Genomic DNA, 25,552 nt, shown 5'->3' with positions numbered 1-25,552 from the left:
GTAGACAGTTCAATGGACTTGTAATAGTGAGATAATTAGTGCATGCATTGTTTCTATTTTTCTGCACCCGGTATTTAAAGCTTGCGGTATTGCCGAAAAACTGCATTGCTTAACCTAACCCACTCACCATCCAGTATTGCAGCATGTGGCATACTCCTGATTATGAGATCAGTATAGACAGGCAGAAATTGGGAATAAGACCTGTTTTACAGTTGCCACACAACTTGGGGAAAGATAATCACTTTTGGTATGGCTGATTGTGGGGTATTTCAAACATACCATCTCCCTCATCACATGACTACAGAACTAGTAATGCATTCAAGCACGAGTGAAACAATTCCTGGACTCTTCAGCCTTGCAGGATTGGATCAAAAGGGGGTCTAACTTTTCAGTCAAGGATGGCTTACCTTACTTCCAAGGACGCTTATTTTTGCCAGAAAAGGAATTGCAAGAACTGGTTATTTCCCGTCATCATGATACCCTGATGGAAGGACATCCTGGCATTGCCAAAACAGAGGAAAAGGTTAAACGACAATTCTGGTGGCCTTCCTGGCGAAAGGATATTAAATTTTTCGTGATGTCCTGTGGAGTTTGTGCCCAAAACAAAGGTCAAAAGACAAGACCCACCGGTCTTCTTCAGCCCTTAGACATTCCACCAGCACCTTGGCACACCCTGTCACTAGATTTTATCACAGACCTGCCCTCTTGTAATGGTTACAATACTATTCTGGTCGTGGTGGATTTATTTTCCAAAATGGCCCACTTTATTCCGTTGAAAGCATTACCTTCAGCCTTTGTTCTTGCCAAGGAATTCCTCCAAAATATCATCCGTTTGCATGGATTCCCGTCCATACTAGTCTCCGATCGGGGAAGCCAGTTTATTTCTCATTTTTGGAAAAAGTGTTGTCAACTGGCACAAATCGACGTAAGACTCTCGACCAGCCACCACCCACAGACCGATGGTCAGACGGAGAGAACGAACCAGACCCTTGAACAATATCTACGATGTATGTTGCACCAATCAGAGGGTAATTGGAAGGACATTTTATGGGTGGCTGAATATGCATACAATTACTCGATACACTCTGGAACTCTCTGGAACTGGTCAGAGCCCCCTTTATACCCTATATGGACATCACCCTCGTACTTCAGACTTGGACTCACCTCTGAGCCTTGAAATGCCCGCAGTGGACCATTTGCATTCTACGATTACTCAAGCCTTCAAGGATGCAACTGCACATTTGCAACATGTGAAAGGGAAATACAAAAATAATGTGGATCTGCATCGAAGAGAGGCGCCTCCATACCAAATAGGGGATCAAGTATGGTTGGCTACCAAACACCTATCACTCAAGGGACCTCGAACATTTAATCCAAGGTATTTAGGCCCTTACTCGATCAAAGCTATAATTAACCCAGTGGCAGTCAAGCTCGATCTACCAGCTAACATGCGGATTCACCCTGATTTTCATGTGTCACTTTTGAAACCAGGGCACCCAGGAACCAGATTAACAAAGCCACCAGAACCGATTCAGATAGATGGGGAGCCTGAATTCGAGGTGGAGAACATTTTGGATTCTTTGATCTCAAAATCAAAACTTTTCTATCTAATTGATTGGAAAGGGTACGGGCCTCAGGAAAGGTCTTGGGAACCCAGTGATCACTTGCATGCACCTCGGCTGGTAAAAAGGTTCCATCGGAATTTCCCAAACAAACCGAAACCTCCAGAAGGAACGACCTTGGGAGGGGCCTTGGGGGGGAGTGCTGTCATGATGCCTACCCCCGGAGCACCAGGCCAGGCCAAGCACCCCCGGAAGCAGGCATCATGCCCTCGGGTAAAAGCCCAGCGGCCCCTTATAGGGGCTCTTTGGACTCAGTCCTGGCGCCTTTGGTGCCAGGCTCATGTTGGACATCAGTCCTGGCGCCATAGGCGCCAGGCTCATAAAGGGAGGTGTTTTGTGCACTTACCTGATGCAGACCATGCTGCATGCTTCAGGCCTCCCTGAGACCTGAAAGGGACTATTTTTTCATAGGGACTATTTTTTCACTCGGGTGTGGCCAGGGAAGGATCCTTACCTGGAACTACTTTGGGGGCTATTTAAGCCACGCCCAGACAGTAGCTCACGCTTCGCGTTGTTCTGCATCCAAGCAGCTCAACGCTCACCGTGTCTGCTCCTGCATTTGGTCTCCAGCCACGCCCGCCTCGATCCTGGAACACCTGTAAAGAAAGAAGAGAAAGGTGAAAACCAAGAATTTTATCAAACTTCTTACCTGCATCCAGAACCTTCACGCCAGCGTTCCTGTTCCTGAGAAAAGGCTTTCATTTAAAAGCACCGTGTTGCTCGCTGCAGCGCCGTGCTTCACTCACCTATCCTCGGGAGTTCTTCTGGCTCCACCGCGACTGTCTGCACCAGTCGCCACATCTCTGCGCTTAGGGTAGAGAAGAAGAGACAAAAGGTGAGCAGAAGGAACATATGAGGAAAGCCTAATTTTCCGCCATAACACTTACCGGTCTTCTGTTGGTGGACCATTCCTCATTTCGGGTCGGCGCCGCTTCGTTGGCAGGTACCGCACCCCGGCCCATATGGGGAAAGGACAAAAGACATTACTGGAGGAATATAAAGACATTAAGAGGGATCGCCTCCATCGCTAACTCACCTGAGTTTACCATCGGCAATTCAATCTGCACCTGAAGTAAAGGACAGATCACAGGTTAGGGAGGCAACAGAAAAGGAGGCTCAACACTTGAACTTTTGTAATCTTCATACTTACGTTGTTCCGCTCGGAAAAGTCAAGTGGATTTTGCCAGCGCCATTCTGAAAACCAGTGAAGTAACCGGACTAACACGCGCCCCTGCACCAGAAGCAGGATGGAGAGTGCATCCTTTCAAACCATAAAGTGAGCTTCAACCGGGGATTTCGGAGGAGAGAAGAACAAAGGTGGGAAGGGGGGAGCAAGCACACTATTCTGCAGACTGTTAATCCCCTTTCTCATCTGCAGAAGGATATTCCTACGGGCCAGACAAGCAAGATTTGAGGGTCCTGTTCAGTCGGTGTTCCGAGTTCTGTGCATCACGCTCGAAGAGGCCACAGCAACCCAGACTAGACCAGCGCCTCCGTGGGAGTCAGGTGAGCGTTACAGGATTTCAATGTTTTAAAAAATATAGTTTTACATCTATGGGGCACTCTTTGTCAAGAAGGAGAGAATCCCTGCCTTTCGAGCAGCCCCCACTATCAACCAAGGAAAAAGAATGACTTTCCATTTTTAATACAAAGTTGTGATTGAAGTTGGAATAATAGATAGATCAAAATAATAATAATGAAGATTAATTTGCCAAAGGCATAGGTTTTCAGGCTGTTTTCATAACATATCTTGTGCGGATAAATCGTGCAATGATTACAGACTAGTTTTGATTTGTAGATGTGTCAAAACAAGAGGAGGCCCTTTGTAACTTTGATCTGCATGACCAGATCTGAAAACTAGGGCCGGGTTATACTTTGACCTTCTTAGCTGTTAATTTGTAACAGATTAAATCTAGAATCCAAAGATTCCTCGTTGAAATGTTCAGCGGCAGAAGATTCCTTCTGCACAAACATCTCTTTAAGCAGAAATGCATCACTGGATGTATGTATAAGATGCACAAAGCGCCAACCTGGCCGCAAGGTAGCGGAGCGCTGTGCAAATGGTATGTGCCCATTAGGGGGCCGGGGTAGCAGATCATCTGAGAAGGGTAGGGGGAGCAGGGGAGAGGAGGACCCAGTGGGGTTAGGATTAAGTGTATCATGTTCTTTAAAGTGTAGGGTCTTCAGGTCCATGTGTAGGATGGATGGGCCGGCCCAAACCTCAACATACACCGTTTTCCCTCAATACTCAGGCAGGGCACAAGAAGCTATTCCATTGGACAAGCCACAGCACTGTTACACAACTATGGTGGTGACTGGCACATCATCAAAACTGATATCACAACACATCAATACACACAATCGAATGCTAGAAAGTGCCACGTGGCTTGTGGCCCCCTTCCCTTTAACCACTCAGAACCCTGGAACTGCACACCAGCTGGCGAGGGGTATTAGAAATTCCCCTGTGCTTACGAGTGATCCTCAGCCAGGCCTCAGTCCTCCTTCCCTTTGCTCTGCGGTGCTGGTGAGCTGCAAGGCCCAGGGGGAGGACTTATTACCTATCACTTTCTGCTGCCACAATCACTCGTAAGTATCTGAAATTCGTCATAAAAGTGTGAAACAACACACAATATAAATCGAATACATTGTAAACCTAATTCATCAAAATGACAATTCCAAAAATAATAATCGAAAATCACCCCAAATAGTGTGCCTCGTTAAGAGTTTGGCGGCACTGCGGGTAAAAAAGGTAGTCAAATGATGGTAATTCTCTTCCTGCCACTTTACTGCTACTTTTCCGCACTGCCAAAATCCTAGATGGGAGGTCAGGTTGAGGCATACAGTTGCAAACCCTCCACACTCTTCCTCCCAAAATCATTGGATTCACTGCAGCAGAATTACCACTCATGTTAAATCTGACGAAATAACCATGGAAACCGATAGACTGTGGATTAGCACCACCTACCTGCCACTCATCATTCCCTTGTAAATCTGCGGGACCGAGTGGTAGTAACAGTAGGCAGTTTTGGCAGCAATTCCAGTGGAATTCCCACCAGACTCGTGATGAGGCTCACTGTCTTGGTTCAATTTTATTAAAATCTATCCAAGATATGCCCAGGGTATGCAGTAAATGCTTCTATTTCAGTAAAAGTTGAGATTGTGCAGGCAACTAAACCTTTGATGGTCTTTAAATTGTGCAGTTTACCACAAAATGTTGGCACCGGAACTCAGAAAGCATTTCCCAAAACATCATGCACCCTTTCGCAAGCACCATCGGTATGAATGTGTGCTAAAGTCTATATTGCAGAGTAAAGGACTAATGTACATCTTCCAGACTTTGAATAAGTCCTCACAGCCCACAGAGCAATGATCCAGCGATGTCCCAATAATGACACAGTCCTTCCGCTGCAGTGAAAAACCTTGCCCCTTGACTTTCCTCAAGTCTTGCCCTGCATCATTTTACACTCTAGAGGTTCTTTGCACCTCTGGTGCTGCATGTCAATTCTTTTGCGGTGTGCTTGAAACACCCATTTGGCTTGGCTGAAAAAGGTTAACTGTTTTCTTCCATCCCCCGAGCTGTCAATCTAGGATCATATTTCACCTGCATTAATTTATGTAAACATTGATAGGCAGGGGATGGAGCATTTCAGGGTTTATTGGAGAACATACATTACTGGCCTTGCAGATAGCCACCTACGGTTCCAATTTTGTCACCTTAGGGGCATATTGTGTGGTTTGCTGGAGCTATACCAGAAACCACAGAGGCCACGGGAATACTGGTACAACAACGCATAGGCTTGTCTCCGCTGCACCAACATAAGGGCATTTGACCTATTAACAGCGATTTTTCAGTCTATACGCAGAACTGGAAGAGCACGAATGAGCACACCGAAAAATGCAGCACAACTTGTCATTGCATCAGGTGGAATGTCCCTCCTAGGACAACATCTGAGCAGGCAGTGATGATGAGGATATCCAGGACCAGGGACGTCATTTCACCAAAATGTCAGGTATAGCGGAAGTGACATCACACAACCCATGACCTCTGATGACATCACAGGAAGTGATGTCATTTGACCCCACCCCGAAGTGACATCACGGGAAGCAATGAAACATGACCTTTCATCCCTTGACAAAACAGGAAAGTGGCATCACATAGCATTGTTCCTACGTACACCATGGTTGCAATATCACTAATGAGATGTACATTTCATACACCATTACACCACCATATGTATTGTTAATATCAGTGTGTATAGGCCCATATTTCCAAATTACTGTGAATGCAAGCAGACGTCCACGGCCAAACGATAATGATGTGTTATTGTATAGCACCTATGCTTAAGCGCTTCATATAGAACAAATACACATACAATATCACCCAACCTCTGTTGGTACTCATTTATTGACCTCAGAAGGATGACAGGCTGAGTTGGCCTTGACAGGATTCGAATCTGCAACTTGCAGATCACACACACACACACATCGTAGCAGCAAGCGCTCAACCCACTGATCTTTCTTATCGGCTATGGTAAAATGAGCAATTACATGTCTGAATGTTCTCAAAGTCAGAAAGCAAATTACACTCTGTAGTGGATACCATTAAACTGGTAACTGAGATTTAACAGCAGGCCAGTTCAGGTCTGGTGCAAAGTTGGCCTCATGTCAAGCCTGCATTAATCTACTTTTCAGGCTTCAGAGGTTGGCAAAATAGGGAAAGAAGAGCACTCACATGACATCCCATACTCTGGGCACTCGTTACCTCATACATGCACACAAACATCCTGAACAGCATGCCAGGTAGATGGGAAAGATAGACACATTACAACAAAACATTAATTGTGGCACAATTAAATCAATGGCCACTTGATGTGCTATGATCAAATATTTCTACACTGTATACAAGCTTTTAGGCACAAGGATTTTGTCAAGTGACGACGACACCGAGATGGAATGTTTTGTGATGATTTGAACAGACATAACGGTAGAAAAAACATGCTATAACTGCATTTTGCGAAAAGCAAAATACATAGTCCAAAATGGATGCTTATTCTACTCTAAATGCTTTATTTGTTATTCCTATTCTTTCTTATTTAGGGTCACTGCTCAAAGTGTTACCCTTGTAGAACCCCCTGTTTTTTTTTCAAAGAGGACTGAGCAAGAAAGCCAGCCATCCAGAAACAAAGAGCCACATGGTGCTGGCCCCAGCCCAGGAGCTTCCATTAAAAAAAAAAAAAAACGTTTTTTTTTTGGGGGTAGCAAGGGAGAGCACATGGGTTGCGAGGGAGACCTCCGGGGTCGGAGTTGCGACCCCCAAACCACGTCCCTGCTGTATTGTCATGATTGTTCCCATGTTCCCCTTCCCTTCTTGTCTTGTGGCGCTTTTAAACACTATTCTAGCTGAATAAGCTCCTTATAAATGCCCAATAAAATAAATTAGATAAATGAATAAATATCAACAATATATTGTCTCCTGTTCAATTTTCAATTCAGAAAACATGCCATGCCTTCCCGTGTTTCACACCACTTTGCTTCTTTTGGGCAAAAGGTTGTTGGAAATGCCTTAATTGAGTGACATATGCCCATAAACAATTACCCAAAAAAAGTTATCAATCCAACATTTCAAAATGTCCCACATTCTAATTCAATATTCCCAATTAGAAACCTGAAATGGCCTCACCATTCAATTGAAGTACAAAGAGGTCAAGTGGCACAGCGAGTGTAGCACTCGCTTTGACATCGGTGCAGGGTCTGCCAACGCAGGTTCGTATCCCGGCAGGGCCAAACTCTGCCCTTCATCCTTCCGAGGTCGATAAATAAGCACCACACACCGTGGGTAATAATAAGCTATATAAATGCCAAATTATTATTATTATTATTATTATTAATGTGGACACTCTTGTTAGACCGCGACTATCTACTAGTAGAGGCTTCTGCACAGTGTTTGTGCTTTTCTGAATTGTTCTTGTTAAAGGCCACCCCGTCTGTTGGTATCCATTAATCTTAATGTTACTAGTGTCATATAGGGAGAAGAAACCATTCGTCTGCATAAGCTTTTCTACGCCTTCTTTTAGTGGGTCAGGCAAAAAAGGCCAGACTGGGCCATGTGTCGGCCAAGCTTAAATGCATTGAAGGCGGAGTTGCCTGTAAGCTTAGAAGTGTTTATGGTGCTCAGGACACCCAGGTGGGAGGCAGCTGAAGGCAATGAATGAAGAGGAAGGCACAGCCTCAGAATGCCTTCACATTTGCTCCAGGAGATGAGGCTTCCGAGTGAATGGTCTCCAGGTGGCAGAAGAAGCGGCTGGTACCTGGCGCAGGGTGCACATCCCTCAGTTCAATGCAGCTGTTTCCCCCCTGAGCAATGGTGATGTAGAGGCAATGGATGAAACTGGATGGATGAGATTGGTTTGCACTGTACCTTGACTAGCAGCAACGTGGTCCTCCATCTCTGTTTTTGGCACAACACCCGAGACAATGATTCAGGGCTTCCTGGAGTTATTTTGTTGGCCTCTCTCCGAGATCTTGTTGGGTTTGTCTATTAGAACTAGAGAAGGGCAGTGATACCACAGCGACCAAGTGCTGCTTCTAAGGGGCTTCAGGAACTTACAGTCCAACAGACCCATCACACCGATGCTGATACTTAAGGATTACACTGGTGCACATTCAGGGAGCAGGCAGAAACATTTTGGATGAACATACTGAGCCTTCGGCAAAGGATATTGGAAAGTAGGAAAGATCTTCAGTTGCCAAGAGCATGTGCCTTAGCGCGTTTTGAATGAAGTGGTCCACACTGTGACGATATCAAAAAGAGCCTCAGAGTTTAGTGAGATTTAAGATCTGCCTGAAGTGGGTCGCTCACTGCAGTTATGATATCAGATTACAGGAGGGTGCCTTCCTGCTCTCTGAAACACCATGTTATAATACCAGACTACAAATCATTCAACATCAGTGGCAACACTATCATGGTAGCTAACGAAATACACATTCTTGGGGTGTACATCAACTCCTCCCTCAACCTAAACAGACAGGTCCACTCCATAGTCTCCTCTGCTGCCTACACTGCTAAACTGATTAGAGCCACTAGACCTTTCCTTTCCCCCCGCACAATTCCATCACCCTGGCCAGAGCCTTGATACTCTCCAGGATTGACTACTGCAACTCACTATTTGCAGGGCCTAGCATCAAAAAATTACAAACTGTACAAAAGAACGCTATCAGAGCAGCTCTGAATATCCCCCTGAAAGACCATATCTTATTGACAAGGAGGAACATCCATTGGCTCCCAGTCTCGGGCAGAATTACATTAAAAATTCTCACACACAAATGTATTTCCAACAATGCGCCTGCTTACCTAAATAACCTGATCTGCAAAAATCAATCCAATAGACCAACCTGTTCCTTTTACACCAACTTGCTCTCCTTACCTAGATACAAAATGCAGAAAGCAGGAGGTCTAAGCTTTCCTGTGATTGCACCCAAAATGTGGAATACTCTCCCTACGCATCTTAGAAATGATACATCTTATTGGTCATTCAGAAAACATTTAAAAACCTCACTATTTAGGTCTGACTTCCTTGCGCAGTCACCTTTCCACACAGCCCCTTGTGACTACACCAACAACTTCACTCCTGCTACTACTACAAACACTATACTCATTCAATCAATGCATCAATAGTCATCTACCGATTGGATGTGTCAATGTGTAGCTGATTTTACTATTGTGTAATGTATGATGCCAACCTGTAACTGATGATATCCGTGCTATGAAAAAGTTCTTTCCTCTGTAACATTAAGCAAATGTAACCAACTCCTTAAGTGCCAGCTCCTAGTTGCCTTTGGGTTTTGTGGGCTCTACAAATGTACAAAATAAATTAAAAAATAAATAAATGTTCCACTTCTTGGCAAAGGCACACATATGCCCCACGTGGCAGTCTGTGGAAATGCATTGTTGTTATTCTTCCCTCTTGGACTGTTGTCAGCTGCATGGCAGGGAATATGCCAGGGCAGCCCCTTTGGAGCTGACTCCAGGGGCACAATAGTATGATAGTGAGGCCTTCAAATGATAGCCAACTTCTACTTTATATCTTTAAGGCTGGCGTTCACAGAGCGTGGGACAGTCATCAGTACAAAAACAGCCAGACAACCCAATTCACAAAAGTGAGCTTTATAAGGAACACTTACCAAAACTACAGCCCCACCCATAGTGTTGTTAGAAATTATTGTTCCAGGAAATTCCAAATAAAATGTCAGCTTTTGCCATGAGTGCTAATTGTTCAATATTGTTGGCACAATTGCCTTTCTGCTGCCCGTATTTAATCAAAACAAACCCAATGGTAGGAGGTGTTTCTTAAGCATCGGCCATGGGCTATATTTACTTTCTATACTGACTGTAACAGCAGAACAATACTTTCATATACTCAAATAAAGAAACCTTCTATCCTGTGATGGGCACTGTCCGTAAACATGCTTCGCTGCTTTACAATCCTGGGGGGAAAACAAGGTAAGGGGAGCAGAGAAACAAGGGAGTGTGGAGCTAACAAAAGGCAAGGGCGGAGGGGGACAATTTGTCAGCAAGGGATCTACAAGCATCCAGGGGAGGATGCATGGGGATCAGCTCACCCCCTCTCAGGGAGGGTGGTGGAAAAGAAAGGACAGAATGAGCAAACAGCAGATGCCAGGCTAATCTCCCACATGCAGTTTGACCAGCACTCCCATTAGGGCACTTGCAGCCACCGCCGAAAACACTTCATTGGCCTCCAATAGTATTTAGGATTGCATTGCAAAGCTTGTAATGCTAGTTTTCCATGACGCTAAGAGGCCTTATTGGGGCTCATCTGTGCTGGAGATACTAGTACCACCAGCTCATGAGTCCGGTTCTCCTGTCTGGCGGCAGATACTTCCTGGAAGTGGATAGTGCTGCAGGAGGCCGAGGAGGCAGAACCTCAGGGCCCAGAACCTGACTCCCAGACTTCCCAGGGAGCAAGCAGCGGCCCTGGCAGGGGAGGAAGGGGGAACCCCATCACACGTATCCCTCATACACAACGCACCTTCCAGCAGGATCATACCTAGAAGTCTGGCAGGGGTGGGGCAGAGTCAGTCACATAGCAGTCTTGCCCCTTAAAGCATTGGGCGGTTGTCCCGAGTCAGGAACACCTCAGACACCCCTAAATAGTCATAGACTCACCCTCGGGTCTACTTTATTCAAAGCATATATACAACGTTTGGTAGAGTTTAGCAATTAAATGTTGCTTGATGTGCAATGAGGCGTTGCATTTTTTTAAATCAATATTTGCAATGCCTCTGGAAGTTGCAGATATATTATAAAATAAAGTACATATAACATGTTTGTGTTTTGAACCCAGCTGCACTTGTCCTCTCTCTTTCTTTGAGGTTGAGGAGGGGTAGGTGGTCTGCAGGGCAAATAAGGTAAAACAGGTTAGTTGCAGGAAATGACAGTTTCGCAAACCCTACTATAAGATGAAACGCTGTAGAAACGTCCTGTAGTGTTTTAGGCAGTGGTGTGCAGTGGGGGTGGTAGAGCAAGATGCCTCAGTTTGTCCCTTGCCCGTAAACCACGTGTTTTTGATGCATAAGGGGTGACGGAGGGGTGGGCATTCTTCATGAATTTAATAGATATTTTATTTCGAACACCCTCGTACACAAGTGTTCCAGAGCGGTACAAGGCAAGGGAGGGGAACAGGGGAGAACAAAGCAACGATCACTAGGCCCAGTGACATTGAGAACGCGCAAGTGCATGGGAAAGGGAAAGGGGAAAAGTGCATGGAAGGGGGAGAGTGGAAAGTGCGGAGCAAAGGAGAAACAGAGAAATAAGAATACATAAATAATAAAGGCAACAAACAGTGGTAGTGCAGCCGGCAAGTGCTGGGTTTAAGGCAGCAGACAGGGTAGGTCTGACAAGTGCAGGAAGAAAAGGGGGGGGGCTGTATGGGAACAGATACAGACCCCAGTGCAAGGGGTGGCCCGGAGGCAGTGCGGGAGGGTGGCAGGGTGAGCCGGTAACGGGGCCCGGAAGACAGAGGGTGGCCAGGTGCACGATGCTGAGAGAGTTTACAATATCAGGGTAAAGTCAGAGCTTGTGACTAAGTAGAAACGAGTGATGTTGAAATAAGCACAGAAATTAACAGTTGCAATGGATATGACCAAGGGTTGCCCTCAATATCTATTAAGCAATGAATATATGACATATTCAATAACTAAAGGCAAGGCATGACCCGAATGATAGTTTGGATGTTTGCCATTATTGCAAGGCTGGAAATAAGCAGACCAGATGGTTCTGTTAATCCTTTCTTTCAGTAAACCTACATTTACCAATGAATTAATTAATGATATATTCATACAGTAAAAGCAAAGACAGGTATGTAAACTCAGTAGAGTGGATAATGGTGTTGCTAGCAGAATAGACAGGAATGATATATGACTGCGATTGTTTGTCAATGGAGTTAAAGTAACAGATGTGTGCGTGTGTGTGTGTGTGTGTCAGAGGTGGCTGGTGATTTTTTTTTTTTTTTTTAATGGAGGGGCATACATATTTGCCACAAACATGCACTAACGACCAAGCGTAGTGAGGGTGCCCAAACAAACGAATGAGGGTTCAGAATGGTTCTCCCCCCCCAGGACATTTTTTGAATAATGGGTTAAAATGGTGCATTGCACCCTTTCTGTGAACAATTGGGTGAAAGCCACACAGTTTGCACCGTGCTGGTGAGTGAGCCTCCGATTCATCCCCAGTTCAAAGGCCCAAATCCAGCACAGTGAGCTATGGAAACGTAATATATTCATAGAATACATTGAAATATACAGCTGGGGCTAAGTGCAGCGGGTGGTGGTGTTGCAGACAAGAACCTGGTAACATAATTAAGCAATATGACCCGATTGCGGGGGCATTACCGACTCAGGTAATGCCCTGGGGCCCATAGTTATAGGCCCAAGCGAAGCGAGGGCCTTAATGAAGGACCCAGGGCATTACCTGAGTCGGTAATGCCCCTGCCACCAAGGTCATATTGCTTTTAGTTTTGTTGAGCATTGGTTTAGTGAAGTGCTCAACTCTGTGTGCTCAACTTGTTTGACAATTTCAATGGGACTAATGGTGGTGCTCAACTTGCCTTGATTGAATGCTTGGTGAACGCTCATTTAAAATGTGTGTATGGGTTCAGTTAACTAATGGATGGTAAATATGAATTAATGTGGTCAAATGACAATACCCTTATTTAGAGAAAGCAAGGTCAGTTTGAGAGCATGGTTGTCTATTTACATCTTTAGGTCACTCCACAAGTCGGTCTACTGAGCATTTTCATATTTTTCAAGCCCCAACTGTGTGTCCCCTTATGTCTCTACCCTGTGTGGGATTGCGCTTAAAATAAGCACATTTCTGAAAATATGCTTCTTTATTTTCAGCGCCAGCCAGCATCACTGAGGTAAATAAAAAAACACATTTATCAAATGTACTTCTTTATTTTTGGCCCTTCCGAAATGAATTCAAGATTCCTGCAGGGGAAAAACGTTTCATACAGGGCTGCAGCCATTTTGTCATTTTTATAAAGGCGTTCCCCAGTGCTTTTATTCATGGTGTGTAGTAGCAGTAAAGGAAGGTTAATCCGGATCAAGCGGATCTGGCACATCATAGGCAAAACAATCCCCAAGCAACCACCAAACAGATACAAAGAGGCTGCTAATGGCAATAACAGCCATTACTATCCCATGGACCAACCTAATGCTAAGATATGTAAATCACTGCAAACACATTTTCCAACTAAGTAGAAGTGAGGTATATTAGATTATTCATGGCTACTGAATATTTAGAACTGTTATATAAGGCATAGAAACATTTTCTCCTCTCCAAATTCCTGCCTCTTATCCACCAAGCTTTTAGCGGGAAGTGTGTGATTGTAAATACCTGTCTGGGCTTCCTGGTAGTTAGCAAGATTACAAAAGCAAAAAGCTTCCCTGCACCTCCTGATCCCAGTAGAACAGGAGGGATGAGACAGTATACTGATATTTGTTTCTTGCAGCAGGTACAGAAGAGAGTAAAAGTGCACCTATGTCTCTTTTGGGCTGACAGCACAAAATACCCAGACTCACCGTTAATGAAGGTCGCTTTAATGTGATAGGCTATGGCTTACAAACTACATTAACCTGGCCCCTTGGCCTTAGGGCCTCATCACGAGTTTGGCGGTAACCCTTAAATCTGGCGGTCGCGCTATTACCGCCGGAATTAACGGTCCGCCAAATCAGGGCTTCGGCGGATTTCTCCACAGCTCTGAGGGGGGGAATCCGCCAAAAATGTGCGCTATTACCGCCGGCGGGAAATCCGCCGGCGGTAAGAGTGCGAAAATTCCCCTTTGAGTCCAATGGGGAATGGGGCATTCTTGAATGGGCTCAGTGGGGAATGGGGAATTCCATTACCGCCAAACCCGTGATCCGGCGCTAATAGCGCCGGGGGTTTGGCGGTAGGGCTAATACCGCCGGCGGTAATACCACCGGTGTTACCGCCCAACTCGTGATGAGGCCCTAAACAAGATTTTAAACATGTAGGTAAACCCACTTCCGCCCCCATTCCCTCCCTTCAAATATTCCTTCTCCCTTCAACTCCCCCACATCTTTCCAAACGTTATCCATGTCCTCTCCCCGAGCCACCGCCTGTCTTTCTTCCCTACCTCTTCCCCTCTCGTGTAACCGTAGGCTAGCTTGTCCGTCCAAACAGCACTAACCACCATCCTTACCGCGATAATAATCCTTCGACTTCAAACAACCATCATTTAACCAACAGTGTCCCTGGCACCAGGAAAACCCTCCCCAGAGGTGTTCTCTCTGCCCCACCGCACTTATAATCTTCCTATTTAACTCTTTGTTTAATTGTTCCATCACCTTCCTTTCGTTTTTTAAATTTCTTTTATAAAAACATTCCCCACCAACAACCTTACTCCTCGACATAAATTTCCAAACTGAGAGAGCCGTTCTTTATTTCCTCCTTTTCCGTAATTCCCCCTCCTTCCTTTACCTCCAACACTATCCCTTCAAGATTGCTCGCAATGCCCACATAGCATTTCTCTGCCCTTTCTTCTACCAATAGCGTCTCTACCCAAAACCCATCATAGAAGGCTAACCCCTCCCGTAATTTCATAACTAAAATTGACCTCCAACTGCCATGGCCACATTACTTCGCTACATAATCATAATAGCACTCATGCCTTTACTCCCTACCATCAAACATTCACTAGGGAAAAAACACCATACCCTAATGCCCTAAAACCTTAATACCCCTACATTAACAGACACCCTAAATACATTCACCGTCCCTTATAATCGTCTCCAGAACACCCTCTCCTGCCGCATCTGTGAAAGAAGACAAATCAAGCACCACACGTAATTGAACTCAAGCCACCTTAGTGCACTTCGTTACTCCTCCTCTAACACACCTAAAGCCTGCCACCATAAACCTAATATTACCTTTCGCGCCAAATAATTCCTTGCACTTCAGAACCCTGCTCCTCCTTGCTCACTAGATCCCCTTTCTGGCAAATCCCTCGCCCCCACCCAGTAACATTTCCCGTGCTGCTCAGAGTGTCACAACCCAACCCCTTACAACCTTTCCTGGTGTCCTATTCTCCCACCTGACCAGATAACCAACCTATTCTTATTATTTACGTGTCTGCCCCATATTTTGTTTCCTACCAGGGCACCACTGTCCTTCCATGCCCCATAGCAGCCAAATAACTTCCTTTCCCTTCTTATTTATTGAGTTTATTATTTATTTATTATTATTCATACCAACATCCTTGTCCCAAATCTCCTGCAATCAAATAATGATAAATCTGCACCAGCACCCTTATTATGCACCACCCCCTCTGAACCATAGGACCAACACATTGTTCATCCCACCTCGTCCAACCTCTCCTCCTCTAACCTGCTAATCCCACCCTCCCCCATTTTCACCCACAAAAACTTCTTCAGAGCCCTAACAGGTCTTTGTCAACACATAAATGACCTTATTCCCTTTTACCTTATTTCCTATTTTCCACCAATAATTTTTTTAAATGTATTTATTACTTATTTATTTGTTTTTATAGAGACACACCTTCTTGCCCTTATGCCCCATGCCCATCTACTCACTGCTCCCCGATACCACCTGCCCACCAGCCCACTGCTGCCACCAACAATGTTGTTCTGAAAACCTTAGCCTGCTCCCATGCTCCCCTTATTGTTATTATTTTGCTTTATTTATTTATTTACTTTCCCTACCCACTAAGACCCCTGGCTTGTGTGGTGTCAATGCATTAAGTATTATTGCAGACATTGCCCTGGTCTCCTCTATCCAGCACATACTCACCACTTAAGTACCCACAACTATTGCCACAACTAACCCTTTTTTCCCATATTCATCATTTGAACCACAAACTGTCTCCCCTCCTCTCCCCTGCCAATCCATGTAATGCCTTGTAACCCTAGACCAAACCCAACCTCATTTTGTTAGGGGCCAGCATATTGAACAGCATCTCATAGCCATCTACCAATCAATGTACCCTTGTATGGGTACTCCCCTGTACTCACCCCAACCATACCCATTTGCTCAATGCTCCTTACCCAGCCCCCTTCCTTAATGCTCCCCCGCTGCACCTGGGGCCGATCTTGCTCCATCCATCCATACTGTTTAATTCCCCCCCACACAGTAAATTCATCCCCCTCCTCATTTGTCAATGTACCCCCATGTTCACTCTTGATACTTGCTCCACTGCTCTCTGCTTCGCACCTCACATGCTGTCCCTCGCCCCTTTGCCCAGTTGCCACACCCGCATCTTCTGTCCATGCAGTTCAATGCCCTCTGCACACTGCATGCCATGACACCACATCCCTCATCTAGGCCATTGCGCCCCCATGCTCACCCTTGCAAATGTTCCATATCATCGCTGTTTCCTCCACTGACCCGGGCGGCTGTCCGTGCACCCCCGTCCATGCAGTTCAATCCACACCGCCTGCTACTTCACGTAGCAACACTGCCCATTTACTCCCCTGGTATGCTGCTCTGCTTCGCTCCTTCACCCGAATGCCCATACTCTGATATAGCCCCTCTTTGCACCCCACCATTTTCTTTCTTTTATAAATCATTGAAACTTGTCCTTTCTTACATATTTACCTTTTCTCCTCTTTTAAAAAAAAATGTTTGTCATCCTCTCCATCCCTGAGGCGAGAGTGTATAACTCCACACCACTACCTTGTTCGTCCTCTCCCATTCAACTCTCCTTGTCCCTATCCAAACTTCGCAGTAAATTGACATTCTCTCCCTCCTTAATCCTCCGAGTTCCGCATTAGTTTAAACTGCTTTGTTGACCTGTAGTCCAACTGCACACCGCTGCAATGCTCGCCCCCTCCCCTTAAACCTTATGCCTCCCCATCCCCATTCTCCCAGTAAATTGACATTCTCTCCCTCCTCGATCATCCGAGGTCCCCATTAGTCTAAACTGCTTTGCTGACCCATCCTAACTGTCACCAAAATGAACTCTCACCCAACCAACATCCCTTTAAGCCAACAAATGTGTATCAACAAGCTCTTAAACCATAAGGCCCAGAGGGGCCGTACAACCACAACACCCCCATCCTTGCTCTATGCTGGGCCTGGGCCAGATGCCTCATGCCACCTAACCCTAACATAGGAAACCCCTTATTTCACCTTTACTACTGCCCCCTTCTCTCACATAACCAACCAATCCCTAATCTCACTTTAAAATAGAACCAAACTATCTTTACCTTCCCTCCTCTCGCATCTTCCTCTTAGAGCCGTTTTCTTAGACACCTCCACATCTCTAATGTTCAGACTCTTCACCAGTCTAGAGTGGGGTGTAGGTACCTCCCTCTGAATAACCTCCCTGTCCATCTCAAACTTGAGCCAGACCACCTATAACTCCGGAACAGCACAAGACCTTACTCTTCTTCTTTTCTCTCTCTCTCCCCTGCTGACCTGCCTGTATACTGCGCTGACTGGCTATCCTCAGAGTCTGACGGGTACCAGCCCCCCCGATCCGTATCCCTGCACTGTCTCCAGGCCTACCGCACACTAAGGGCTGTATCTGACTTGCACGATCTAACGAAGGATGTATACAAATTGATCTAATTACAATTAATCAAGAGTGAACTGCTGATTTTATAAGGTCAATTAGGACACCTTTGTGGGGGGAAACCTGCCGCAACCCCCCACCCAATCCAAAAAACCCTGCAGCCCCCCACCCAATCCCCTTATATTATTTATTATCCAAAACCAACCCCATACATATATAAAATAATTAAAATAATATAAAGGTCAATTGTGCAGAAGGTCAATTAGGACCACTATAATTAGGTCAATTAGGACAAAAGGTCAATTTGGGTAATACCCTAACTGACACAAGGCTTAGAAAGATCGTTGTTTTGTCCTCCCTTTGTGTTCCCTCCCTCATAGTGTCCGCCTTAGAAACACTTGTGTACAGGCACGTTATAAATGACTTATCATATCACATCCTCCTCCCTCATCCCAGCTCATACCAACTGTTACTCTCTTCATCCTCATCATCCCTTTCAAACCACCCTTCCTGGCCCTCCAGTTCTCCAATGCCATTTCTTTTTTATTAATATCCCCCGCCCAATACTGCTCCAACCTGGGATATTCACTCTTCCTTCATAATTATTCTTTATTTCATTTATTCTTTTAAGGTGTATTGTATTTATTTAATCACATCCTTTACCCACCAAATGCACCTTCCACATCACCTTCACACCACCAATCTTACCCTTCCCTATCACTAATGCACCTTCAGTTCAAACCGTTGTAGCGTGGAGCGTTTACCCCATCGCCGCTGCACTGCTGCTGGGGAGAGCCGTCCAAATCTCTTCCCACTCACTGCGTGCTCCATCACTGCTGCACAGCCACTGTGCGGAGCCGTCCAAAATCTATCCCCACTCTCAGTGCAGGTGATGGCGTTCTGGCCATCTCCCTACACCATGATATCTGGCCCAGGGACGTACTATTCCTTTCTGCTCTGGTTGTTGGGGAAGCGCCCTAGCCCCTCCCCCTAGCCCCTCCCCCTGCTGCACCCAGGGATGATGGCATTCAACTCCCTTTACACTCAAGGACAAACCTGGGGCCGTACTAACCCCTCCTAACACCATGCCCTAAGGTGACCCGGTAGTCCTCCATGGGTGGCACCCCCAGCCTGGCATATCCCCCCCATGACTCTCTACACACCTTCCAGATCCTAACTAGCCCACCTGCCCTTTTAACTCCCGTTATCCACCCCCTCCTTTTTAACCATGAAACCTGGCACACATTGCATCCCCATCAAAATCCAGGGCAGGTACCGGGCATTCCCTGACCCTTGGTGGGCAAACCGTGGCAAGCACTATTTAATCGGGGACTCTCTTGCCACTACTTAACCCCTCTCGCCCTACCCACAATGTCCCATCCCCCCCTTTTACCTCCCTGCTGACTGCCCCCCACCTGTACCGCCTGGAACCGGCCTACACAGTGCATCCATCCATATGATGATGGCAGTGCCCCAGATAAGATTTTGAGGTGGGAGTATTTCACTCCCCATATTTACACTTTGAGAGTAAATCTGATTTCAAGTGAGTAAAAATGACTTTTCTCCTTTGCAAGAGAGTAAAATGTATGTGACATCTAGCCGACGTGTGCAAAAACTGTATGGAAATCATTACTATGCTGCAGCTTTCTGCATTGTGACAGAATACACCTTTCATCATTTCTCTAAGGTTTGCCCATTTGATCTCTCCTGTATATATTTAAATTTTGAAAACACAAAAACCTAGCCAATTACACAGTAAAGCAAACATGAATTGTATTGTGTGTTTTGAGGTTCGATAGCAGAATTGTCTTTTGATGTTTAATGAAACTCCTCATTTCCTGAAGCTATTACTACCAAATGGTATGCCAAACTTGTGATACAACAGTGCAGAGAGGCAAGGACTCCATGCTAAATTCTATACCTAATCTCATGGTCAAATGGTTATTTATATAGCGCTTTTGGCAAAGCGCTGTACACAGAACATAATTATCACCAAACCTAAGTCGGTACTCTTTTATCGACCTCGAAAGGATGATAGGCTGAGTTGGCCTTGCCGGGATTCTAACCTGCAACCTACAGATCATGCACAGATCGCAGCAACAAGCTCTCAACTGCCTGAGCTATCTTATTGGCTAACATCCTTCAGAGGTCGGTAAACTGAGTATCGACTGAGGTATAATAATCACAGTGTCGAGATGTTGGATGAACCATGTATGAAGCACTACATAAAGTTAAATACCTGTCTTGATTATCACAGGGAAAGGATTTGCTGAGTTTCTATTTCAATTACAAATGTAACTTTAATTTGTTTGTTTTTGAACAGCGCTTGCACTTTCTGGAGAGTCAGGTTAGGGATGTTTTAATTGTAGTCTTGAAGATTTGAGAGGCCAGAAAACCTGTGATGGATGTAATGACAATCACTCGCCCTTGAGCAAAGACTCTGCTGCCACTGACCATTTATAATAATGCACCCCATTGACTGCAAGGTTGAATGGATGTAAACTAGACCGTGCATACTCATAATTGTACACACTGTTTTCATAATTAGAGTAAAAATGTAATTACAAGTGTAAAAATTATCTGCCTCTGCATGATTATGCACACAGCACAGGAACTCTGAAAAATACAATTGTGCAATACTGGTTTGCTTTCACTGGGGGAAAAAAGCATAATTTGTTACAAACAGATGAATTCTCAATTGCAACTTAGTTTTCCATCTTATTAATTATACACTCCTAAAATGCTAGGAAAATAAATATGCACAGTGCTTCTTTTTGCCCCATGAGCATCAACACAGCAGAGGCTGAATGGAAAGAAACCATTCCTTTTATCCTAGTCTGCAGTTTCTTTTTATGAAAGGCTTCAAAGAAATGCATGGCTTACAATTACATCCATGTAGATAAAAATCAAAAGAAACTTTCTGGTTACTGTCAAGTAACCGGACATTTGCACTGCCCTCTGCTCTAAACTTATGTGTAAATGTACACAGGAAAACAATAAAGCTGTCATATTTACAAGATTTTCATGCGTAAATAGGCCTAGTAAGCACCTTATCTGGAGGCCTGGATGATGGGTAGTGCCCCTGTTTGCATATTGAGCACATATGCAGCACAGCTATTTTCCCCCATGCCCTCCCCGATACACAACCAGGGAGCACACCCCACCTAAACACCCTGTTCCACACTGGGGGCCCTGGTACTGAAATGCAGGACAAGGCAGCGCCCTGCAATATAGCTCCCTTGCACTGTATTTATATCCCCCCCTTTACTTATATCTGTTTATATTGCAATAAGCAGTTTTATTTGTTGAAAACCCCACCCCACCCTTAAAGCTCCCCAAACCACCCTGACATCAAATCCATAGCTGCCGCAGGGGCCTGGAGGATCGTGCAGCACACTGCCACCTGGTGGTGTGCAATGTACACCACAGTCTGTCCTCTACAATGCAGCCTCAGGCAGGATCACCGCCCCAGCCCACTGCTCCAGTTCCAGACGAGGACCGGAGAAACCCGGCCACAGCCCCACCAAGCTCCCTCCCACATCTTCTGCCCACGATCCTGACAGGCCAAGAAGACCAAGGGGAGAGCGCTCCCCGCCCGCTCCCCTTCATCTAGGGACTTTAAAACCCAGTGCAGCCGTGACACAGACCACCTTGCATACCCAGAAAAACTGAAAGGTAAGGTTGGTGTAAAACCAACACTACTCCCTTAGCCCCTTCTTATTTAATATTTATTTATTTATTTATATTGTAAAGATCCCCCGGGACACCCTCTACCCTCCTTACCTTAGCTCCCCTACCCTGCATTAGAAACCGAGTGCCCCCCAAACAGTCACACGCCACCACATCAGCGGTGCCCGCGAAGGTCCATGCAACACGGAACAGCGTTAACCACCAAAAGTTCCTGGACCTCAGCCGGCACCTGTATATATCACCTAAGGGGGGGGGGGCAATGTATCCCCACCCAACTCGCTGGTCAGGTGTAGTGCCCAAAACCTCCCCGGGGAGCAATGCTGGTCCCCTGGTTCGGCGGGTATTCAACCTTCACTGAGTAGAAATGTTCACAGATGAAGGGTCCGAACTTTCATCAGGACGTTTTTGGGAACACCTATTGGGAGGGAGAGGAGAGTATGTCAAGGGGAATTGTGAACACATGGGGGAATCCGTATGAAAAAAGTACTGCACTATAGGAAACCTACCTATGTTCTGTCAACTGTCTTTCGTTTCAAACTATGTATTCTTTACTATGAATTCTACTATATTCTATATGTATGTCTGAATAAACAAAAATGTCTATCCTCTCCCATTTTTTGTGACTTTTGATGGCTAGCATTTAAAAACTAGCTTCCTGACTCTTGAAAACCTACCGCAGCCTAAACGGTGTAATAGGGGTAGCTTATGACTTTCTCTTCTCCCTTCAAATAAATAAATAAAGCATTAAGGTTTTTAAATGTCAAGCCCCCTGAAGGAGCAGGTAGCTCCCGGCAGTGCAGACCTCTTTTCCACCGCCCCGTCATGTGAAATAGTATTTTTTCCATGTCTAATGGAAAGTGTGAAGTCATTTGAAAAAAGGCCAACAGCCTCAGCCTCCAGGAGAATTTGATCCAATCCAAGTGCTGATTAACATGTATTCATTGATTCATTATGTATTCATTGATCATTATTTGTTCACGTGCTTAGAAATAGTACTTTCTTTTTCTATTTGGATGCACACTCAAATATTTTCAGACTGAAGAGGGAAGGCGGGAGGGGGGGTGAGAGAAGGCTGCCAGGATTGTTGTAGTCACCTTTTCAGGGGCGGCCTTGCGCATCAAGAGCAAAGCATTTCAGGCTGCACTTGGCATGTGATGGCACCCACCAGGCTATAGGGTGATTTGCCAGGCATATGATGGCATTCTTGGGTTCATTTGTTTCTGAGGTTGTTATTTTGATAGCACCTGCAAACCTATACCTTACACACGGTGGCTACGTCGAACATATGGTGGCATTATTTCGGTGTTGGAGGCTGCACTGTGCAAAGGAGAGAACACATCCATTTACCAATGCTCGTGTGTTATTGTTACAATAAGACCCGAGCGGTGGGCCAATATCGCCCCAGGTAATTCCCCCAGCCCGTAGTTACAGGCCCGAGCATAGCAAGGGCCTTAACGAAGCCCCGGGGGCATTACCATGGGTGGTATTGGCCTGCCGCCGAGGGTCTTATAGCCATTAGTACCCCGGCCTGTAAGACCGGGGTACTAATGGCATTTGTTTCTGTTTAGAAACGCTGCCGCGTTTCGTAACAGAAAAACAAAAAAAAAGTGACAAAAAATGGTCGCCGGGAAAGGGAAAACGTAGTCCGTTTTCCCTTTCCATGGCGGCCATCGGGAGGGGACGCGCAGGGAACAGAAGTGTTTCCAGCGCGTTCTCGCCCAAGAAAAGAAGAAAAGAGAAGGTAAGTGGGGTTGGGAGGGCGGAAGAGAGGGCAAGCAGATTTTTTTTTTTTTAAAGTACTGCGGTCGGCCCGCTCCGAGTCTCCACATGCCTGGAGGCTTCCATCGTCCCCCGCCGGAGACCAAGGGATGGAAGGTAAGTGGGGTGGGGAGGGCAGGGAGGTGGGAGGAGGGAGGAAAGGGAAAAAAAACAAAATCCTTACCTGAGTCCCCGGCGGGGGAAGAAGGAAGCCTCCAGCCGTGGGGAGGCTCGGAGCGGGGATTGCCCTGTTTCGAGCCCCCTCATTGGCTAAGGGGCTGCCACGCCCGTCAACGGGAACAGAATACCCGGCACACGCAGGACGCACCGGCGTACAAGTTAATACTGTGTGGTATGGCTTGCAAAAGAGCCAATCCACACGTTCTATTCCCGGTGCGCAGCGGGTGCAGGGTACTAATGTCTAATAGTGCTGTCTTACCATTTTCTATTTGATGTTTCCAATACCTGGGCTTGATATATTGAGAGAGGCTGAACTGCTCTATTCTTCGGTCCTGTCCCAGCAATGGGGGAGTGGGCTGTCTTTGTGCTTGTGCTTCTTATGTCACCCAGACATTTGATTCTAGATTTAAATAAGCCTCTTTAAATTAACGGAACTCCTTAGATGCCAAGCCTGGCTTCACAGACGTTTCTATGCCTCCTCTTGCAACAAATTCCCTTTGGCTTCTCTCTCCGCCATCTGTCCGAGGCATCGGCCAAAACCTTCTGCATAGCGCGGTAGTTGGGGCTGTATTAAAGCCATGCCACAGTCATGGCAATGATCACGGATACCCTACAACAAGCCACGTGACCTGAAACCCTCCTACCTCCCAGTTACAAAGGCAGGGCATTCTTAATGCTGCGAGCAGTCAGTGGCTTTGCTCAGACACCGAAGAAACACGTGCGTTACTTTGGGACACTGTTGGGCTTAACAGTGAAATTATATTTTAAAGTGGTAACTATGCCTGGATATTAGGAACGTGGCAAAGAACATATTTGGTTTCCATATCAGTGATTCTTTTCTGTACGACTTTCAAACCTAACTTTGGAGATGAACCTGTGTATTTTATTTATTTATTTGTTTAATGTGATACAGTTTAAATGTAAAACTTCACACATATACAATACATATCATAAATATCATGACATTGTAGATACGCGTATATCACCCTTTCTTTTGGTGAATTGCACAATTAGCAAGGTTAGCTGGGTTGCCTTCCTAGTGTGGACATCTACACCGGTTTTATAGCCTGGTCTTGCATCAAATTCCACTCCCAGGTATTTATACAGGGCAGTATGGGTGATTTCAATGCCCAAGACAGATAATCTACGTCTGGCTTTACACTTGGCCGTAAATAGCATGATCTGGATCTTGTCCCTATTAATGATTAAGCCATTTTTATCCACATACGACCAAAGTGCATTGGCCATGCGTTGCATACCGCTAAAGGTGAGGACTAAGAGTACCCGATCATCTGTGTATGCTAGTACCATGCTGTGTGTCTTATCAATTTTAGGGGGACAACCTCTTATTCGGGACAAAAATTGAGGGAGATCTGATACGAATAGATTGTACAATAGGGGCGCCGTAACACAGCCCTGTTTGACCCCATTACACTGGGCTATCAGAACAGTCATGGACCCCCCCATGCATCAAGCCTCAGGCACACAGTGTTATTCTTGTGGAGTCGTTTAATGTAATAAAGAATACCCTGTGGACAGCAGCGGAGTTCGAGTTTATGCCACAAGAGTTCCCTACTGTGTCAAAAGCCGACTTGAAATCTAATAATAGGGCATATATACAGGAGGAGACGTTTTGCCGTGCACTTGTACGACCAGGAGGTCCATGACCCATAGATTATGTGAGGTAGAATAGTCAGATCGGAATCCACTCTGATATCTATCCAAGATAACCTCGTGTTCCACCCACTTCTCGAGTTCCTTCAAAAGGAATGAAGCAAATAACTTCTCTGTACAATCCAACATTGACATCAAACGGTAATTACCCGTATCTCTAGGACACCTCTTTTTTAAGATCAGAAATGAGGATGGCTGTTTGCCAGGAGGCAGGGATCTTTCCTTCCTCTAATATCTTTTCAAATAAAATCTTTAACAGTGAGGACCAAAATTTAGGGTTGTGCCTCATGACCACATTAGCCAGGCCATCCGGTTCGGGTGCCCTAGATGATTTTAGGGTCTTGATCTTTAAAGAAATGTCCTCCTCGTCTACATCAATGGTCCAGTCAGGAGGTTTAATGTCAATCTGTGGAGCGGAGGGGGTCATAGAAGATCTATTGCTCTTTGTCAAAAAAGCCACCCATGTATGCTCATTAATGGGGTTTATCATGTGCTGTTTCTTACACCCTTTGGACTCCCCAAAATGAGACCAAATACTATGTGAGTCTCCACTGCATA

General features: G+C 45.6%; 1 protein-coding gene across 2 annotated transcripts in view; it reads left to right on the top strand.

Annotated features, from left to right (window-relative positions):
- Positions 1–25,552, top strand: part of KL (klotho) — a 386,312-nt gene that overhangs the window by 121,579 nt on the left and 239,181 nt on the right. The gene's annotated exons all lie outside the window — the stretch shown is intronic.

This window comes from Ambystoma mexicanum, chromosome 7q (assembly GCF_040938575.1).
Source record: "Ambystoma mexicanum isolate Mex_15411 chromosome 7q, UKY_AmexF1_1, whole genome shotgun sequence".
NCBI classification, from domain to species: Eukaryota; Metazoa; Chordata; class Amphibia; order Caudata; family Ambystomatidae; genus Ambystoma; species Ambystoma mexicanum.
Note: the sequence above shows the minus strand (reverse complement) of the source record. Positions and strands in the feature narration are given on the sequence as shown.